Here is a 20,057-nt window from a genome sequence, read left to right as displayed (position 1 = left end):
GGCCAGGGTCCGAGGAGGGCGTGGCTGGACTCCGCGCGCGCGACGAATCTGGGCGGGGCCGGGCATCTCCGCGCGCCGTGGGTCGTGGGCTCCGGGGCTCCGGCCCCAACTTCTCGCAAGCTGAACGCACCCCGGGCGAGGAGTCGCCTCGACCGGGCTCACCTCCTGTGGTCAGTCTCGGGCGCTGGTTCCCCACGCTGGCCCTGTCGGGGCGCAGTTGGTCAGCTTTTCATTAGCAGAAAACCCCGGTCGGCACGCCGGCGCCGCGCAGACGTCTCGGTTCAGGGTGGGCGCCAGCTCCCGGGCAGTGGGCAAGACCGGTTGGGGGCAACAGGAGCCTGTTTCTTGTTGAATGCCGCCACAGCGTCAGGGAGCGCTGGAACACGTGGTAAGCCCCCCAAAAGGAAGGCGGCGTCCCCCTTGCCCTCTCGGACCGAGCCGCCAGCTCAGGCCAGGGCGTCCTCTTGCCGAGCGGGGTCTCCCTGGCTTTCTTAGGATACTCAGGGAGTTTGAGGCACCGTCTGGCTGAACCTGCGTGCCTCCCCATTCCAGGCTCCCATCAAACTCGCCTCACACCGACCAGTGCCCGATCCAAATCCAGATCCCTCTGGACTCAGCCCCCTGCAGGGAGTCCCGGTAAGAGAATGTTCTAGTTCCTCTCCAAGCCCCAGGAAAGCAGTGTACTCCTGCCTTGAGCCTCCAGCAGCTCTCATGCCAGACAGGGAAGCACTGCCCCAGTGCCCTGATGTCTTCACAGAACCTTAGATCCAACCAGGCACACTGGCGTCTCTGGCCTGCATGACAGCAAGTTTCATACTTCAGGGTCCTGAACTGATGGGGCCTGGCAACCCTGTACTCCAACCTGGTCTGCTCCTGCAAGCAGGGCACACCCAGGATAACACAAGGAGTGCAAGGGGGAGCTGACACATGGTTCTATAGAGAGCCTGACTTAGGATGTCCACAGGGTGGGCACCAGCCCAGTGTTCAGGTGATAGGGCACTGAGGCCCTGAAGGTTCTATTTGGAGGTAGGGAAGGGGGCTGCCTCTTACCTCTGTATCCACTGCAGGACGCTCCAGGGCCTCCACACCCCTTTTTGCTGAGCCTTGGTGCTACTGAGCTGTCAGAGACCCTTGCAGGGTTACAGTGTTCTTTGGGCCAGCCCATATCACTTTCCCTCGGATCCATCTGGGCTTGGGGTTTTAGGGCCCTTGGTTCTCCCTGAGTTCTTTTTGTTTCCTGAGTGACACAGAGTGCCTTGACTTAGGATTTGGCCAGCTGTTTTCCCTGTAGGTCTGAACCCAAGTCAGGACCTTGGATGTTCCTAGGCACCCATAAAGCTGCTTAAGTTGTTCCTCAAATATACTGGGAGATAACTTCTGTTCCTAAACAGGTAGGAACTAGCCCCAGAACTGAACTAAATCCCTGAAGCCCTCTTCTAAACTCCATAGCCAGGGCTGGGGATGTGGCTCAAGCAGTAGCGCGCTCGCCTGGCGTGCATGCGGCCCGGGTTCGATCCTCAGCACCACATACCAACAAAGATGTTGTGTCCGCCGAAAACTAAAAAATAAATATTAAAATTCTCATTCTCTCTCTCTCTACTCTCTCACTCTCTCTTTAAAAAAAAAAAAAAAGTTTAAAAAAAATAATAAAAAATAAACTCCATAGCCAGACCCCCTCCTTGCAGACAAACTTTGGTAGAACCTATCTGGTCTCCAGGAAGCTGGGCCCTATAAGTTCCCCTAGTAAGTGCTGAGGAATTAGTACTTCTTTTTTTTTTTTAATTTTAATATTTATTTTTTAGTTTTCAGCAGACACAACGGCTTTGTTTGTATGTGGTGCTGAGGATCGAACCTGGGTTGCATGCATGCCAGGCAAGCGTGCTACCGCTTGAGCCACATCCCCAGCCCTGAATTGGTACTTCTTAACTTGAAATCTCAACTTGGGATGGTTTAGGGCACTCCCTTGTGGGAGTCCCCCTATATTGCCCTTGAGGTGTCTCCAGCCTTTGTTTCTTTTTTTTTTTTTTTAAGTTTTGTTTTGTTTTTTCCCCTCACTTCAACTTTATTTATTTATTTATTTATTTATTTATTTATTTATTTTTTTAGTTTTCAGGGGATACAACATCTTTGTTTGTATGTGGTGCCGAGGATTGAACCCGGGCCGCACGCATACCAGGCGCGTGTGCTACCGCTTGAGCCACATTCCCAGCCCCCAGCCTTTGTTTCATCAGGGTTCCAAGCTGTAAATGTTTCCAGAATCATCCCGACTAAAAAGCTATTTTCAAAGAGATGCTGTATCTCCAGGAGCACATTGGTGTCCTGACAGACAAGCCAGAGCCATGCAACTTTAAACAGGCAAGGACTGTTGGGTCACTCTACACTCTACTCTCCTGGACACACGCAAGTCTCACAGTGATTAAAATGTACTAGGGCTTTTTTTTAATCAGGTGTGGTAAGACACACAGAAATGGATGTAATGAAAGAATTTGGTTTATGGACACAAGTCCCTAGAAACAAGAAGCAGGGCATGCCACACAGGGCCAACTGGGAAGGATCAGGAGTGGTCAGGGCAGAAAGGAGATGGCAGAATATGGCCCAGGGCAGAAATTTACCCCTGGTATCTGGTTGAAGGACAGATGATACCTAGGTATCTTGTTAGAAAAAACATTTTCTATGCACAGGCATCCATAGAGTAATGTTCATATATTCCACCTTGCATGGTGGGAGCAAAACCATTGTAACAGACTCAACTGACTTGTTTACCAAGACCTACAGTTTAAAAAAAAAAAGTGTCTTATGTTGCAGTGTGGCTCACACATACACTCAGCAAATGCACATACTTTATTTTTTTTTTAATTTACATTTTTAGTTCTCGGCGGACACAACATCTTTGTTTGTATGTGGTGCTGAGGATCGAACCCGGGCCGAACGCATGCCAGGGGTGCACGCCACTGCTTGAGCCACATCCCCAGCCTGCACATACTTTAATATTTTCTATTGTCTCTAATTTCCATTTCCTTGGAACAAAAAGTATTTGGGGGAGGGAGGAGAGAGGGAAAGGGAAAATAATGGAAAATGACACTGGACAAATTATATTGTTATATTGTGTGCATTCACAAATATGTATCAACAAATCCCATTATATGAGACTGTAATGCACCAATAGAAATATGGAAAAAAATGAAATGTAGGGCTGGGATTGTGGCTCAGTGGTAGAGCCCTTGCTTGCCTAGCACATTCGAGGCACTGGGTTTGATCCTCAGTACCACATAAAAATAAATAAATAAAATAAAGGGATTGTGTCCAAGTACAACTAAAAAATAGTATTAAAAAAAGTGAGGGCTGGGGTGGTGGCTCAGTGGCAGAGCACTTGCCTAGCATGTGTGAGGCACCGGGTTCAATCCTCAGAACCACATATCAATAAATAAAATAAAGGTCCATTGGCAACTAATTTTTTTTTTTTTTAAGTGAAATGTAGTTTTTCTTTTTGAAGCCGGGTGTGGTAGCACATGCCTGAAATCCCAGCAGCTCCAGAGGCTGAAGCAGGTGGATTGCAAGTTCAAACCAGCCTCAGCAAGAACAAGGCACTAAGCAATTCAGTGAAACCCTGTCTCTAATACAAAATAGGGCTGGGGATGTGGCTCAGTGGTTGAGTGCCCCTGAGTTAAATCCCTGCTACAAAAAAAAAAAAAAAAATCCAAATAGTGACATTTTTCATGATTAATGAAAATAGTTTTTTTTTTTTCTTTTTTTTTTTTTTTTTTTTTTAAAGAGAGAGTGAGAGAGGGGGACAGAGAGAGAGAGTTTTAACATTTATTTATTTATTTATTTTTCTTAGTTCTCGGCGGACACAACATCTTTGTTGGTATGTGGTGCTGCTGAGGATCGAACCCGGGCCGCACGCATGCTAGGCGAGCGCGCTACCGCTTGAGCCACATCCCCAGCCCCTGAAAATAGTTTTTTTAATATTTATTTTTTAGTTTTTGGCGGACACAACATCTTTGTATGTGGTGCTGAGGATTGAACCCGGGCTGCACGCATGCCAGGCGAGCGCGCTACCGCTTGAGCCACATCCCCAGCCCCTAATGAAAATAATTTTATTTTTTTTTTAATGAGAGAGAGAAAATTTTTTAATATTTATTTTTTTTTTACTTTTCTGTGGACACAACATCTTTGTTTGTATGGGATGCTGAGGATCGAATCCGGTCCGCACGCATGCCAGGCAAGCACACTACCGCTTGAGCCACATCCCCAACCCTGAAAATAATTTTAAAAGTGCCTCCCTGTCCCCATCACTATTGATAAAGTCAGATTGAACCCCTAGGAAACTGCAGACTTGTGCCATGTGAAGTCAACTATTATCATGAAACATGGAAAAGATGTCTAAAAATAAGACAGCTGTTAAATAAATCATGTTTCACACTAAAGAGCAAAGGTACACAGGGATTGTTACCCAATGAGTAGATAAAAATTCTAAGAAGAATGTAACCCCAATTCTTCAAATAAGTGTCTGTACACACTAGCATTAGAAAGACCCTGAAAACACACCAAAACATCAATAGTTGCTGTCTCTGGAGGCTGGGTGTTTTCATTTGGATGTGAGCTGTCCCCTGAAAGCTCACATGTGAGACAATGCAAGAAGGTTTGCAGGGAGAAATGATTGGGTTATAAGCCTAATCAGTGATTAACTGAAGTCATTGGGTATGGATGGAGGAGGCGGGAATGGGGACATGGCTTTAGTGTACATATTTGTATCTGGAGAGTGGAGTCTCTGCTTCCTGGTCACCATGATGTGAGCTGCTTCCCTCTGCCACACTCTCTTGCTATGATGTTCAACCTCACCTTGAGCCCTGAGAATTGGAGCTGGCCTTCAATGGGCTAAGACCTCCAAAACCATGAGCTCTCAAATAAATTTTCCTCCTCTGTAGTGGTTCTGGTCAGATCCTTTAGTTAGAGCAGCGAAAAAGCTAACTAAAACAGTGGGATAAAGGAAAGTTTCATGTATTTATTCATTTATTTATTTTAGTACTGGGGATTGAACCTGGAGGCACTAGATCACTGAGTCACATCCCCAGTCCTTTTTATTTTTATTTTGAGAAAGGGTCTTGCTAAATTACTGAAGCTGTCCTTTAACTTTTGATCCTCCTGGCTCAGCCTCCCCAGTTGGAGGGATTACAGGTTGTGCCACCATACTTTTTTTTTTAATGTAAATTTTGACATTTTCCAAATGTTCTACGATAACATTGTGTTTGGAAAAACCATGTTAAGAGCTGTGGCTCAGTGGTAGCGCACTTGCCTAGCATCACTGGGTTTGATTTGTAAAATAAATAAAGGACTATCAACTAAAAATAAATAAATAAATAAAAGAAAAACCATGTTAATTTATAAATATGGGTTCTCAAGCCTTCAGCTTGGTTCCAGGTGGTTTTTATAAGCCAGACAGCCTATCAGAGTTCCTGGGGTTCCTGGGATGAGTGGGCTGGTGAGGAGGGCTCCCTAGGATTTCATATGCCAGTTGACCCTCAGGGACTTCTTCCCTGAGACTTTAGGGGGCTTGTGGGCAGGCTTCTCCCCAGCCAGGTCCTTCTGCTGCCACATCAGCTTGGCATTCCTGAGGCTGGCCTGGGGAACTAGCAGACCCTACCCCTTGAAGCAGGGTCACATCTTGGCCAATCTTAAATGAACAGCGGAAAAAACTCAACCTATCAGGCTGAGTAAGTTGTCTGCAGGGCATGCCAAACAAAGTTAGCTGCAGGATGACCTGGCCACTCAAACCCTCTGTCTAGTTCTTTATCACCTGTTTGATTCAAGCCCAAACGCCCCAGCCCCCGCTCAAGGCTGAGCGCTCCGCCCCCCAAGGCTGAACACTCAACCCCCTGCTCAAGGCCCAGCACTTAACCCCCTTGTGTGCCAACAAGGCAGATTGCAGACCCAGAGACCCCATTATTTGGGCTATAAAAACTCCCTCCTGCCGGGACCCTCTCTTCTCTCTTGCTCTCTGTCTCCTTTGCACGCATGCTCGCCTCTCTCTCTCTCTCTCTCTCTCTCTCTCTCTCTCTCTCTCTCTCTCTTCTCTGTTGCACTGCTGCAATAAAGATCTCTTGGTCGCTCTGAGTGTTGTGATCACTTTTCTTTCACAAAGCACTGGCCACAGCTTGGGCACTCATAGGGCCACTCGCCCCTATGGATGTGGCGGTGCTCACTGAGGGTGAAGCGGTGGCAGAAGGCCTTGCCACACTCGAAGGCCTTCTCCCAGTGTGCAACTTCTGGTGCTACCACACTGGAAGGACTGGTCCCTCTCGCGCACACGGCAGTGGGCCTCCAGCTGCGCACTCTGCAGAAGGACTTCCTGCACTCGCTGCACTGGAAAAGCTTCTCCATGTGGGTCTGCTGGTGACGCAGCAGGATGGAGCTCTGCCTGAAGGCCTGGCTACACTGCGCTCCCTGCACTGGTACAGCCTCCCCCACCCCCCAGCAGCAAGTTGTATCTGAACACCTGGCCGCAGGCACACCTTAGCCTCCCTGCATCCTGGCAGGGCTCCTGGAAGGCCTGCCAACATGCACTTCCTGCAGGGACCCTGGGGAGGCTCAATGCAGGATGGATGTATCCGACCCATCCTCAGGCCTGCGACTCAGATCGGGGAGGCAGCTCCAAATCCCACTGGTCAGTCCTGCCTGCTTGAAGAAGTCCCTCCTCAGAGAAGATTCCAGCCTTCATCTTCGAATCTGAAAAAATTAACAGAATATGTGAGGCAGAGCTAACCTCCACTTACAAAAGAAACTTTTTTTTTCTTTGCACTGGTGATTGAACCCAGGGGTGTGTAACCACTGAACCATATCCCCAGCCTGCCTGCTTGCTTTCTTTCATTTGAGTATCTATGTTTCTTAGGGTCTCTTTAAGTTGCTTCAATCCTCCTACCTCAGCCTCCAAAGTTACTGGGATTATAGACATGAGCCACTACAACCTGCTTCCTGACCCTTTTTGACACAAGGTCTCACTAAATTGCTGAGACTCTTCTCAAACTTGTGATTCTCCTGTCTGAGCTCCTGAGTCTCTGGGATTATAGATGTGTGCTGTTAGGTTGGTGATGGCGACTTAGTGGCAACTTAGAACAAAGCAGCCCGCTTGGGAAAAGAACATCAATCAGATGCCGGTGGAAATGCCTGTCAATCAGCAGGACCCCCTGACCAACTCCAAGGGGGCAAGGGACCCTAAAAACACCTTTTCCTCTCCCAAGCCCTTCCCTTCCTGCTGTAAGCCCCATAAAAGTCCAGTCCGGTCGAGCTTCCTTGCGGTTTCTCCTCAGACCCTTCTTCTGTCCCTTCTGTGGGTCTGATCGAGTTCTGCCTGGGAGTGATATCTCAATGAAGCCTGTTCAGCGGCCCTTTTAAATCTGCCTCCTTTGGGGACTGCCTGCCTCGCTGGATCTGACATGTGCCATCATGCCTTACTGAAACTTATTAATTTGAAGACAGAATCTCTATTTCAAAGATTCAGGGCCAGCGCCAGCGACAAGTCGGAAGGAGCAAGGAAGAGAGAGCACGGCTTAGGCACCCCCACCCCACCCAGTTCCAAGGACCTGCCTGCCGGCAGCAGCCTCCAGCCTTCAGGGCCTAGGGCTCTCCACTGAGCTATTGGGATAGCAGCTGAGGATGGGAGAGCTACTGAGGGGCCTCTGGGGGCAGGAGGCACTGTGAGAAGACACTGTGAGGACACCAGGCTGTGATTGTGAGAGGTGGGGGTCCTTAGGGCCCTCAGGGTCCTCTTGGTGGTCTGCGGGAATTGGGGCGCTGTTGCGATGGGCAAAGGTGCGACTTATGCAGTTGAGGGGAAAAATAAAGAATGTGTGCTTCTGCCCCTTTCAATGTTTTATTCACTCAAATCACTCAATACAATTTCACGATATAGGTTCTTAATCAAGAAAATGACAATCCTTAATGCTGGGCACTGCAATAGACAATTCACAACAAACAATTCTAGATTGATTAATTCACAGGAAACAATTCTAGATTAATTCTAAGCACTGCAAACACACCTAATCATGACAGGCTAATGACAGACATTCCCTCTGCAGGCTAAATTCAAGTGTCAGTCAAAAGTCTCCAGCCTTAGGCTTTAAGTCCAGCAGATGCACACTCACTCAGACCGCAGTGATCAGGTCTGGCCCAAGGCAGGCTTCTCCTGGGGTGGAGCTGATGGCTGGCTGAGGAGAGGGGCCTAGGAGAAGTTGTGGCTCTCACCAGGGTCAAGATGTGGCTGTAGATTAACCTGAGACTGGTAAGGAAAATGCAGAGGATCAGCAATGATGAAACGTGTTGGAAGGTCAGTCCAGGTCCTCATCAGGCTCTCAGTGAGGGCATCAGTATCGGTTGGCTGAATATCTGTTCATTTGCTCTATTACTTATACCAAGTTTATACTCCCTTTCAATTCTGCCACCAGATCTCTCAGTGACATCACTAACCCCATCATTGACATCATTGGGGTTAAAACATCCGTCTGGTGGTCCCCACCCTGATCTTTTCTCTTTCCCTCTTATCAGATGAGCACAGCCTGCCAGAGGCTTCACTCTGAGTTTATCAGGGTGGGGAGAAGTGACTTGTTTGTGCCTGGGGGCCACACTGGTGAGAGTGCAGGTTTGAAACTGGAGTTTTTAAAATGGAGTTGCTTAGGCTCAGGCCTAAGGCCATCCTCACAGGTGGGCGGCATGTGTCAAGGCCCCACTCGGGTGTTATTAAGTGTGTGTGTGTGTGTGTGTGTGTGTGTTTGTTTAGGTGTTAGGCTCCACCATGCGGCCAGCACAATGGTTTCATTAATGAGGTTCTAGGCATAAAGTTAGCTAGAAGAGATCGAAATAAAACACACAGACTCAGTTACCTTATTTCTATTGCCAGGTCCGAGATGGCTCCCCTCTCTGGTTGGCTCCTCTAGCCGCCCAGCAGGGCAGCAAGGATTACTCAGGGCTATCAGGAGAGAGAGAGAGAATGAACACACCTGGGAGTAGCTTTTTATTGGGGAACAAGAGATTCAGGGGAGAATTCCATCCAATGAAGGTTGAGGGGGGACTGCACTCCAAGGCCAGGGTCAGTGATTGGGCCCCCAGGGTCAGTGGTCAGGCACACCCCCACATGGATGGGCTCTCTCATCAGGAAAGGGCCGGGAAAGCTCCGACACAGCCAGAGCGCCTCAGGCCCTTAACGGGAGCCACCCAATCACGTGTCAGAATGGCTTCCCACATTAGGCACACCTGGAAAGCAAGCTTAGCCATTTTAGTAGTCAAGAGCAAGTTTAAGATAGGCTGGGAAATGCACTGTGTCCTGGGAGTAAATTGCTGCATGCTAATCATGATTCTTTACCACAAAAGGTACGAGTAGGGATTGGTAAGAAACCAGGAGTCAGTCATTGGCACCCAAGGTAACTTGGGCCAGAGCAAAGATGGTGTGGCAGCATCAGAATCAGCCCAGGTAGACAGGCAGGTTAGAATATGAAGGGTTAAGCGAAAAATTTATAAACTAGTAAAAGAAATTGTCCAGCAAGAAACACTCACCTAACAATACAGCCTCTAAATACTGAAAGTAACAACTGATAGAAGAGCAGAGATGACTATTATCTAAAAGTTATGGCCAGAAATTTATTTTGGTACCAGGGATTGAACCCAGGGTGTTTAACCACTGAGCTATATCCCCAGCACTTTTATATTTTTTTAAATTTTGAGACAGAGTCCTGCTAAGTTGCTGAGACTGGTCTTGAACTTGGGATCCTTCTGCCTGGACCTCCCCAGCCACAGGGATTACAGGCTTGTATTTATTGCTGGAAATGTTAACACTCTTCTCAGAGACAGATCAAGCAGGCAAAAATCAAGCTAAACCAGATTTGAACCACATAGTGTGTGTGCAGATATTTACTGATTTACACCCCAAAAACAAAATGCAGGGACTACACTTTGCTTACCCCGCACTGGAACCCTGGACTTGAAGTCATGCTGATCAATAGCCTTTATCATTGGACTACACCTGGAGCCATGAACCACACCTTTTTAAAGACAAAGAGTACATTAAAAGTAGTTGAAATTTCACCCAAAACATTAGCCTGATGAAAACAAGAAATTTAGGGCTGGGGATGTGGCTCAAGCGGTAGCGCGCTCACCTGGCATGCGTGCAGCCCGGGTTCGATCCTCAGCACCACATACAAATGAAGATGTTGTGTCCGCCAAAAACTAAAAAATAAATATTAAAAATTCTCTCTCTCTCTCCCTCTCTCTCCCTCCTCTCTCTTTAAAAAAAAACAAGAAATTTAGAAATGGTTGGTTTATATAAATGTGGTATTTTTGGAAATTAAATAGCATCCTGTGGGGAGCCACATTGAGTTAGCATGCCTTCCAGTCCTGATGCACCATGGGGATCTCAAAGATCACTGTAGTCTGGCATGGTAGTGCCATAACTCGTGACCCAGTCCCCCCCTACCCCAACTCAGATAGCAATGCCAGTCTTCTGAGTGGCATACCCCTGAGGTTGAGACATACTCACCCATTATTTTGTAATCCTACTCCTCTGCCCTATTTGGGGTAGAATGTTCCATGGAATGCCCTTTGTGTGTCCCCTTCTCTTGGCCTTCCTAGATGTCAGTCTGCTGACAGCAGACATTAGGAAGTTAGATTCAACCCCCTTGTCTCGAGGGGGCAAAATTACGACATATGCATTCGAGGGGAGAAATAAAGAATGTCCATGTGCTTCTGCCCCTTTCAATGCTTTATTCACTCAGATCACTCCATACAGTTTCACTCTGTAGGTTCTTAACCAAGAAAACGACAATCCTTGATGCTGGGCACTGCAACAGACATAATCACTTCACAGCAAACAATTCTAGATTCAGTCTAAGCACTGCAAACACACCTAATCATGACAGGCTGGTGACAGACATCCTCTCTGCAGGCTAAGTTCAAAAGTCCTAAGTCTTAGGCTTTATGTCCAGCAGATGCCCACTCACTCAGACAACCAAGCAGGCTTTTCCTGGTGTAGAGTGGACAGCCCATGGAGGAAGGGGTCTTAGGGAGAAGTTGCGGCTCTCACCAAGGTCCAGATGAGGTGGTAGAGTTTGAGAGTGGTGACGATCACGCAGAGGCTCAGGAAGGATGACAAGTGATGGGATGTCAGGTCCTCACCAGGCTCTCCAGCTCCAGTGCATCCTTGTTTCTGGTGGCTGAATCCCTGTTCATTAGCTCTACTATTTTTACTAAATTTTGGGGCTTTTGACCCCTCTTTCAATCCTTATCAGCTACCACTGGATTTCTCAGTGACATCATTTATCCTGGGGTCAGAAACATTTGGTCTGGTGTCTCCCCCACCCCATCTTCTGGCCTTTCCCTCTTATCAGCCTGCCAGGGGCTTCACTTTCTTTTATCAGGGTGAGGGGAAATAACTTGTTTGAGGCCACACTGGAAGGATCTGTGGATGTGCCTGGTGAAACTGCAGGTTTTTTAAAATGAAGTTTTTTAAAAAGTAGAGTTGCTTAGGCTCAGGCCTAAGGCCATCCTAATACCCCTGAAACCTGACCCCTTGCCTCATTTGAATGGCTTCTCCTTCATAAAAGGGTTCAGCATGTGCATGCTTTCTCTCTCTTTCTGGAAACCCTTAAGGTCAGAGGAGCTGTCACAGTGAAAAACCAGCCTCTATCTCAGAGCAAAGCCTGTCCAAGGGGGCCTGGGGATGTGGCTCAAGCGGTGTCCGCCGAGAACTAAAAAATAAATATTAAAAATTCTCTCTCTCCACTCTCTCACTCTCTCTTTCAAAAAAAAAAAAAAAAAAAAAAAAAGCCTGTCCAAGGAAGGGACATGCCTTAGTCCTTGGAAAGACCCACAGAGCACTCCTAAGCACATTCCCACCCTGCCAAGTTGTTTATCTACAAATAACAGGAGAGATCTGCTGCTGCTGCGCCAGGGGTCCCTGACTCAGTCAGGCTAGGTGGGGACCCATAGCAGCCCCCTAGCAGCCACCAATCAGCATGAGACAGGGAAATACCTGGGGTGCCAGATGACCCCCCAGTAGTTTATGGTGGTTGATAACGTGTTGGGAAACCATGTAGTTCAGCACCTACACTCTCTTGGCTTAAACCAATCAGTTCAAACGAATCCCCCTCTTGTACTGACCAATCACCCCTCCCCAACTTGTTCCCGCCAGTGAATGTGCTAATCATGTTTTAGAGTTGTTATTTGATTTTCCCGCGGTGTGTGATATTTGCTATGATGTATGTGAGGTCCCTGCCTTCTCCAAAGAATGTATAAAACTGCTGCAAACCCTGGGCTCGGGGCCTCTCAGCGTCACCAGTTGCTGTGTGTGCGTGCTGAGGATGGAGCTAGCTCGCAATAAACACCTCTTTGCTGCTTACATTGGTCTTGGGTCTCTGGTGGTCTTTGGGGGTCCTGAATTCGAGCATAACAACAGAACCCAAAGAAAAAGGTATCTCTCTCTCTTGTGTGATTATTTCATGCAGCCCAGTTCATCTGGAGTGACCCTGAGTGTTTTAGTCATGAGAAACGAGACAGCATTCTATCAAATAATTCTAGGGATTGTTACCAGCGTGGTGGGAACAAGACTCTATATTGCTGGTGGTGACAGGGGTTCTGCTGAGCTAGAGGAGGCAGGGCTACCTAAGAATGAACAGAGGTGCTCAGCTTTTACATCATCCCTGGGGTCAGCAGAGTCCAGTCTCCTGATGTTACCACATATGGAGATGGTTCAGTTGTACCTGAGCTCTTCATCAGCTTCTTCATGCCCCACATGACTGCTTACTATCCTCAGTCTCCACTTAGGGGTGTGCACTTTAGAGTGCTCATAAGTAACAGTAACAGTGACTCTTCTGTGTGTGTGGTTGCCCTCCACTATCTGGAGCTGCTCCTTACTGTTTGGGAAAATGCCTGATATCATTTTTCATAACAGGGCATATTACTGCCCTCAGTGGGTTTGATTTTACTAACCTTGTCCTCTCGGTTTTTTTTTTTTTTTCATCTCTGTTGACCATATAACCTCAGAGGACTTTTGATTTAACTTCTGGTCTCCTGGTGTGTCTTTGTTGGGAAAACATATAACTGGCAGCCACACCCCAAAAACCCCAACATGGCGCCTGAGGGGCTTCTCTTCCTGCCTCTCCCTTTTCCTGCTGGCGCCAATATTCAAACCCCGCCAACGGGAAACCTTAGCCCCAATAAGAACTAACTTCTTGGGCTCCAGAACTGACATCTGGAAGAACTTACCAATAAACCGGCGACCTGTCATTTACCTAAGCCTTACCACCTCTCCTTAGATCTATATAAACCCACAGCCTTTTGTAATAATCGGAACCTCTCCAGTGATTTGTGTCGTGTGGTGTCTTCCATTCGTAGTGCTGTGCGGCGTCTTACAGTCTTAATTACATAGCCTTGAAGAATTGTGTGTGTATGTGTGCTGGGTGTGAGAAATAGAAAGTGTGATAATCCAGGGGGCTGGGGATGTGGCTCAAGCGGTAGTGCGCTCGCCTGGCATGCGTGTGGCCCGGGTTCGATCCTCAGCACCACATACCAACAAAGATGTTGTGTCCACCGAGAACTAAAAAATAAATATTAAAAAAAAAAAGAAAGTGTGATAATCCATTTTCAGGATATAGTTATTTAGCTTTAATTGGGATGTAAAGATCCAATTGTAGCTATTTTTAACTATAACACTTCCCTTTGGGCTGGGGTTGTGGCTTAGAGGTAGATCGCTCACCTACCATGTGTGAAGGCACTGGGTTTGATCCTCAACTCTGCATAAAAATAAACATATTGTATCCACCTATAATTAAAAAAAAAAACTTCCCTCTGCTTGCCTCAATTTTAAAATTAGCTAATCATGTAGATTGTAACCTGGAGCTCCTTCTATTTAAGCAAGGGGGAGAGCTGTTAGGGATAGAAACAGGCAGACTGCCCTTCTAAGTGTGCTTGCTATCCAGGTTCAGAAGCCCGCCCTTCTGGCAAAAGTACAGATTCTTTGTCCACCCACTTACGTGTTTGATTTCTTTTGGTGTGGGGAGCCACTCTGAGTGATTCATGCCTTCCATCCTGGAGTGGAAAGGCTTTGACCTTCACTACATCTCTCAGTGACCTGGACATTGTCCCAGTCCAGGAAGTTTGAAGGCACATCTTCAGAAGTAGGCGTGTTGTCCCATGGCCCCTTGGGTTAAATTACACTCACCTGTCCTTTGTAACCCTGCCCCTTCTGATCTTTCTTGAATGGAACTTTCTAAGAATAAGGGTCCCCCCAATAAAAGCCCACTTCCAAACTCTCTCTCTCTTCAACCTCTCATGACTTTCTCTTGCTCTCCCATTTGGGGAACCTGAGGCGGAGAATGAAGAAGCCGTCCTGAAGCTTGTTTGAAGGTAAAGTGTGTGTCTGTGTTTTTTGGTGTCCCTGGAAATTCACACGAGCAACGTTAAGTTTAACTGCTTGCACGGGTGGGTTGGGGGCAGCACTTTGACGCCTCAGTATTTCTAATATGCGGATTGAACCTCAAGGTTCAGGCCTGTAATCCTAGAGACTCAGGAGGCTGAGGCAGAGAATTGCAAGTTAAAAGCTGGGCTCAGCAACTAAGGGACGCCCTGTCTCAAAAAAAATAAAAAGGGCTAGGGATGTGGCTCAGCGGTTCAGCATCCATGTTCAATTCCCAGTACAAAAAATCAAAACAACCAGTACTGGAGGCAGCTTCACAGGAAGCACAGCAGGATGAGTTGTCACAGATCAACAATAGATTCTGAGGAAGTGTTCCTGCTGCTGCCTCTGGTCGCTAAGGTATCTATGCATCTATTGTTGATCATTGTGACAACTCATCCTGCTGTGACTTCCTCTGTGAAGCTGCCTCCCAGTCACTGGTCTGTTATTGATTCTTTTGTACTGGGAATTGCAACATGGATGCTGAACCGACTGAGCCACCTCTCTAGTCCCTTTTTATTTTCTTTTTGAGACAGTGGCGTCACAGTCCTTGAACTTGCAATTCTGTCCTCAGCCTCCTGAGTAGCTGGGATTATTGGCATATATCACTGTACCTAGAAATCCTGGTGATTTGTGTAGACACACTTCTATGTGTTTCATGTGTATTTTTTCATTTAATACTTAAAATATCCTATGGAAAAAATACTGTTGTCTCCATATTAAAGTGAGGGAGCATAAAATTCCTATTATTTCACAAGGTTCCACCTTTATTATGTTGCAGAGTTGGATTCAACCCAGGACACATTCTTTAACCACTCAACTGGAAAGTGAAACCATTATGCTGAGCAGGGGAGGGAAGAAGAATCAAATAAATGAGTGTGCTGAAGAGCTTCATATCCCACACAGCACTCTGCAGAAGATTTTGTTTTCATATCTTCTAAACTGTGACCAGACCCAGGAGGAGGTCTGAGACTCACAGAAGGGAGCAGTGATCTGCTACTGATGTTGGTCAACTCTGATGACATTCCCATCAGCCTTTACCTTTGAACTGGATGTTTAGATGCCTCTAGTCGTCTTAGACTCATAATGGGTGGGATGTCTAGTTGGGATCCACCTTCTTGGCATCCTGAACAAAGAATTGAGCAAGACCCAGGTGAAGCATAGATTTACTGAAAATAAAAGTGAAAGTATCAATATGTAGAAGAGAGTCACTCAAGGCCCTACGTCTGGTGGAGTGTTGTCTTATGTGCAGTGCTATACCTCCTTCCCCTCTCCCTACTAAAGACCTTGCTTCATTTGTTCCCATTGGTTATTTTATTTTCAGCTAATGAGAATACAAACCTGTGGTGGGACTTACCACAGGCTTTAACCCTTCAGTAGCAGGAGTTGTCAAAATATCGGAACTTATCCTAAGCAAGGAACTGATGACTCATCTCCTGGTCTTGTATTTCAGTCAGCATTTTTCTTGTATCCTGTCTCCCCAATCTAGATGCCCCTGAACTCCTACCTCAAGACTCCTTGGATTGAGGAACAAGTTGGGAGGGCAGAAGTGTTCTGTGGACCGGGGTCCATCCGGGGGAGCTTGTGGTCACATGATACTGTAAAAGTTGTCCACTTAATGCTTTGAATATAATCCTTGCCACTAGACCACTGGGACTTATTTTTAAAATGGACATGTTTCTTTTTCTTCCTCTCTCCTTGCTCCTCCCTAATCTCTCCCCCTCTCTAATTTCAGGGAAACAGGATTAACTTTCTTCCCCATCCCAGGCAGATTTATCTATCCCTGTGTGCACATCCACCACAGGAATGAGGTAATCCAGACTTTGGGATGGTAGCAGAGGACCTCAGAAATGAGTATCACCCAACTTAACAAGTGAATCACAACTCCAACAGAGAGCACATGAAATGTAGCCTTTGAATCATCTCTTTAAAAGCTCCCTGTTCCTGCTGATGGCAGAATCACAGCCTGTGGGACAGGAGTCCACCATGTTTCTCTTTTGCTAACAGAACAATAAACTTTCTTTTTCCTTTTTCTCAAAACTATGTTCTTGTTATTGGATTGGCTGGGTGACAAGGACTGAGTTTCAGCAACAATATGTCCTAACAGCCACAACCAACCTGGAGGAGGAACAGTGGCTTCTTTCAGGGGTGCCCCACATAATTTTGTGAACTTAGATGTTCACAAATTTTTTAAAAAATATTTATTTTTTTAGGTGTAGATGGACACATGCCTTTATTTTTTTATTTTTTTAAAGAAAGAGAATTTTTATTATTTATTTTTTATTTTATTTTCTAAACAGAGAGAGAGAGAAAGAGAATTTTTAATATTTTATTTTTTTAGTTCTCGGCGGACACAACATCTTTGTGGTTATGTGGTGCTGAGGATCGAACTCGGGCCGCACGCATGCCAGGCGAGCGCACTACCGCTTGAGCCACATCCCCAGCCCCACAAATTTTGTTTTCATAAATCCTGTTATTCTTTCATTATGAAAGGATGCATTTAACCAAACAAAACTGTCCTCCTTCAGTTCTTCTCTCATGCATGTGGCATCCTGGAGGATGTTTTGCCATAGTTTATGATAGGTTGAAATGATATACGTGGGGGCTGGGGATGTGGCTCAAGCGGTAGCGCGCTCGCAGGCATGCGTGCGGCCCGGGTTCGATCCTCAGCACCACATACTAACAAAGATGTTGTGTCCGCCGAGAACTAAAAAATAAATATTAAAAATTCTCTCTCTCTCTCCTCTCTCTTTAAAAAAAATATATTTAAAAAAAAAGAAAAAAGAAATGATATACGTGGGATTAGGATTGTGGCTCAGTGGTAGAGTGCTTGCCACCCATGTGTGAGGCATTAGGTTCAATCCTCAGCACCACATAAAAAGTATATAATTCGGGCTGGGGATGTGGCTCAAGCGGTAGCGTGCTCGCCTGGCATTCGTGCAGCCCTGGGTTCCTCAGCACCACGTACAAATAAAGATGTTGTGTCTGCCGAAAACTAAAATATAAATATTAAAAAAATTCTCTCTCAAAAAAAAATAAATCAAATAAAGTTATTTTCTACAAAAAAATAAAAAAGGATATACAAGGGGCTGTGGTCTTGGAGATTCAGGGCTCATTAACCCACTGGGTTTCACATAGTTTACTTTAACTCCTCAGGAAAATTTTAATAGACACCTTCACGCTATTCCCAACACCTGCATCCCCCAGTCCCTCAAACCACTCCACCTGCTCCTGTTGACATTTCCCCTTACTCATGCATAAGAAGTGGGAGCTCTTAGGGGAAATCCCTCTCCTGGTACCCCGACCTGGATACCTCCCTTTCCTACTCCCACCAGGTGCCTGCAGGACGGGGACAATTCCTTCTGCTTCCTGTACCCTTCTGCTAGTCTGGATGTCAAATGTTGCCCAAGGCCTATGTTAAAGGTTTGGTCCCTACGACAGTATTATTGGGAGATGGTGGAACCTTAAGGAAGTGGGGTCTAGCAAGAGGTTCTTAGGTCATTGGGGGTAGGCTGTCAAAAGGGACCCTGGGACTCTGACCCCTTCTTTGTTCTTTTCTTTCCTGGCTAAGGAGGTGACAGTGACACCTGTAGTCACAGTTACTCAAAAGGGCTGAGGCAAGAGGACCAAGAAGTTGAGCCCAGGATCCAAGGCCAGCCCAGGCAACATCATCTCAAAAAGTAAATAAACTAATAAAGATAAGTTTTAAAAAGTTTAAAAAAGGAAAACAGGATGGATGAGACCCCAATATGTTAAATCTAGGCACCGAAGACCTTGGACAGGCCCATGTCCTTAGTATACAGAAAGGGCAGACAAGTGTCCCAGGTGATAAGCACAGTTCTTGTCACCCTGTGTCAGCCCCAATGTGGCCCCATGCATCCTTTGTCCTGAGGATGTAGATAAAAGCAGCAGCTGCTCTGCAGGTGGATGGGGAAGCCTCTGCTGCCAGCCAGATACACCTGCCCAAGTCTGACTTGAAGCCAGTACTATACTCCTCAGAACCCCACAGCAGGACCACCAAGCCACTCGGATCCAGGACATGCAGATCACAGTGGCAGGCATGGGTTTATTACGAGGGACAGGAAAAGGGAAAAGGGGATACTCTGAAGGGAGACAGTGGGTACTTTCAGACAGAAGGATGGCACACCCTTGTGCCCTTTAATTTTATTGGTGGTTCCAGAGAAGTTTCCAGAGTCTGCCCAGGACTACCTTTTGACTGACAACAGGACGACATCAGACTTTCAAGTCTCCACTGCTATGACAACTCTAGGTTACTTTGGACCATGCTGACTGGTTCTAATTGGAATCCCTTCTTACAAATTTTATGGTTATTAGGGGCTTATTGTTATCGCCTGAGTTCTGGGATCTCATTCGTGTAAGTGTAACAGATGAGATTACCAGGGTAACTGTGTTTTTCTCATTTGGGTCTGCATTTCTCCTGCACATAAGAACCTGCTTGCTGAGGAATATAATATATCCTGTTAATTTAAGGCAGGCAGGGCTGCAGGGACCCAGCAGTGGCTACAGGCTGAAAAGCAGGCAAGGTGTCTGAAGCCTCGAAGCAAAGGAACTGGAGACCCAAGCAGACCAAAGCTGCAGCTCAGCTGAGGGAGGAGTAAAGGCCACGGGAGTTGAGGTACTGGACACATGGCAGCTGCTGGCTGAGGTAGAGTCCCAGGAGATGGCCATCCACCACACCTACTTTTCAGGAGAAGCCTTTGGCTGCCCCATCCCTGTCAGAAATGCCCTGGGCCTGCTTTGGCCTGTGGCCTCCTTCACCCCTGTCAACTCCAGAGGGTCTCTTGCACAGGTCTCTAGACTCCCCTAACTTCAGCAGGTGGCCACATGGCACTCCTCCCTCAGCCATTCTTGTGCCTCCATTCCACCCCAGTCCTGATTACAGCCCTCTCCCACACACTGGGACTGCTGCCCTCACTTCCTCCCCTCCCTCCACGGGCTCCCCATCATGGCCTCCTCTGCTGACACTACTCATTCGTGGGGGGAGGCGCTACTTGAGGACTCCCCTCTCTCACCACAGCATGCACCCTACTGGACTCCCCTCTGCTGTACCCTGCCTCGTTTCTCTCTCCTTCTGGCCCACCTTCCTTTCCCCACTCTCCCCACCCCGTGCCACTTGGCCCCCTCCACACCCTGGGACCCCCGGCCCACAGCCTGATCCTCATCTCCGGCGGGGCTTGGAGGACATTCTGTCCCCGAGGCCCGCGGCTCGCGTCGACGCCCACAGCCGCCCTCTAGCTCCCTCCAGGGCCAGGGTCCCCTGGCTCCTCTCCCGTTGCCTCAAGGATCCGGCTGGGCCCAAGTCCCTGCGGCCAGCAGCGCCCGTGCTAGCGGGCGGCGGGCATTCGCTACCGGCTGGTCAAACCCCGTTTTCTCGGTCCCTAAGCACCAGGTCCCCAAGGCAGAGCATTCACTACTCGGCGACCCGGCGCCCTGCATCAGCGTGAGCCCTCTTCGGTGGAGCGCAGAGCGCCTGCCCGCGGCTCGTCGTTACGTGTGGCCCTAGACAAACTCCCCCACGTCTCCAAGAGCCTACTCAGTGCCTAGCGCGACCTCCACCCCGCCCCCAGACTCCGGCGCTGGCCAGGCCGCAGCCTACTCC

General features: G+C 47.5%; 1 long non-coding RNA gene across 1 annotated transcript; it reads left to right on the top strand.

The window, feature by feature from the left end:
* The first annotated feature begins 5 nt into the window (after positions 1 to 5).
* Positions 6 to 7,854, top strand: LOC144365358 (uncharacterized). The gene is made up of 2 exons (XR_013423671.1): positions 6 to 388; positions 553 to 7,854. It is a non-coding gene; the product is annotated as an uncharacterized LOC144365358 (long non-coding RNA).
* The last annotated feature ends 12,203 nt before the right edge of the window (positions 7,855 to 20,057 follow it).

The sequence above is a fragment of the Ictidomys tridecemlineatus genome, chromosome 7, assembly GCF_052094955.1.
Source record: "Ictidomys tridecemlineatus isolate mIctTri1 chromosome 7, mIctTri1.hap1, whole genome shotgun sequence".
Classification (NCBI taxonomy): Eukaryota; Metazoa; Chordata; class Mammalia; order Rodentia; family Sciuridae; genus Ictidomys; species Ictidomys tridecemlineatus.
Note: the sequence above shows the minus strand (reverse complement) of the source record. Positions and strands in the feature narration are given on the sequence as shown.